This window comes from Alligator sinensis, unplaced genomic scaffold (genome assembly GCF_000455745.1).
Source record: "Alligator sinensis unplaced genomic scaffold, ASM45574v1 scaffold280_1, whole genome shotgun sequence".
NCBI classification, from domain to species: domain Eukaryota; kingdom Metazoa; phylum Chordata; order Crocodylia; family Alligatoridae; genus Alligator; species Alligator sinensis.
In genome coordinates, this window is record NW_005841835.1 from 5,744,390 (window position 1) to 5,746,237 (window position 1,848).

The following is a 1,848-nucleotide window of genomic DNA, read 5'->3' on the forward strand; positions in this document are numbered from 1 at the left end:
GAGGGGACTGCCCTATTGTAGAGAGAGCCCGGGAAGCGGGCGTGCAGACACACCAACGTCTATTACATCAGCGAGGCTTGGGGCGTGGTATTAGGGGCTGGTAGGAGCCACGCGTAGCCCATAAGGCTAGGGTGTCTGAGGAGCACCCATTATACCGGGAGACCCCCAGGGGGTCCGAGAACATACGGGGACAGAGGTCCCAGCTATCCGTGCCCAGGGAGTCGTAAGGCAGCCTCCCAACCTTATTCAACAGCAAAGACATGGCGGGCGAGAATCGAGGGTGCCCTTGGGCTGAATTGGCACGGAGAGAGGGCCTTAAGGAGATCACGGCCCTCCTGACGGACCCCGCCGTGACACTCTTATATACTGAGATTCTAACTTCTTTGAAGAACAGATGGTCTTTTGGTCTACCTGGCACAGTGGAGTCCCAGTCTGTGTTTGACTCCCCTAGGTTCAACCAAATATGCTATTACTACTGCTGCTACTATGAATAATAACAACAAATTTCAACCTCTCTCACTATGGACAAATCTAGTCACGACATCCTATGCTGTGCGAATCCAATCAAATCCCAAAGCTTCAATCACCCTGTTTGGGCTGTATTTAGACGCAAAAATTCTGGTCAGGTTTCCTATGCTGCACCTAGCTGAATCTTCCTTAGATGAGCACTAAAATGCAAGACTATATTGAGTCACAGCTACCATATGAAGTACTTCCTCAACCTGCTTAGTCCCAACAAACCTTTTGAAATGATACTCCACAAAGATCCAGCAGATGTCACTATATGCCCTGACTAACAATCCAGCTGTCCTCTTTAAATTGAGGATGCCTCATACTTAGCAATTATAGGTGAAGGAAATCAAGTCTTGAAGCTGCTACTTAAGCTGGAGGTACTCAGCAACACAGATGTCTTAACAACTGAGTGAATCAAGTTAACAGAGAAGCTCAGATATATTGTATGTAGTTAGATCAGAGGTTGTCTTCAGAGAGCTCAAAATATCTAACTTCACATGCTTTGATGTTTGTTATGATCATGTAATGTGCAGCTCTGCACCTTTAGTACTGGAACCTCCAAAAACTAAACTTTTGCTTGTTTAAAGAGTTGATATGATAGCCTGAAACATCTGTGAGAACTTGGCAGTTGCATTTCCATAGAGCAGGAAGTGGGTTAACCCTGATGTGACTTTCCATAAAGAAATCATTTTCCATTCTTCTTCTAACACCTACGTTTGCTTCAAACTGACGAAACTTATTTAAAGATGAAGACTTGAACAAAATTAGAATGTCCAGGGATTCAGTTATCTGCGCAACTTCAGTTGTGGAAGGAAGTGGAGAATGTATTTTGCTAATTCCAAAGTCATCCACTTAAACTGGAATGTGAAATGTTAAAATTTATGTTGATTCTGGCAAAACTGATTGTGGGGTTCCATATTCTTCTTATGTATTATTCCTCCATCATAACAACAAGGGCAAGATTCACCTTTAAACAAGAATCTTTAGTCTTTGTAGAGCAATGGCTTCAATTTACTTAGAGAGATTTTCCTTAAAAAATAATTTCCTGCTTAAGGATTTAAATGAAGAAGAAAAACTGTTTCAAGAAACACATTGAAGGTTCATGCCTCTTAAATTAAGAAAGAAACTGTTGTGGAACTTTTATGAACCTGCCCAAAGAAACCACCACTGGGTTCTCCAAGGCCTAGTGACGAATATTGTTACTTTTTATAAGTGTGTGGAAAAAGTCCAGTAATGTTACTTCTGGCCTGAAAATTAAGTTGGCATATCATATGCGCCTTCTCTACTGACCCCCCACTTCTCCTTGGATTTTCTCATAAATGTTTTCGCAGGAAT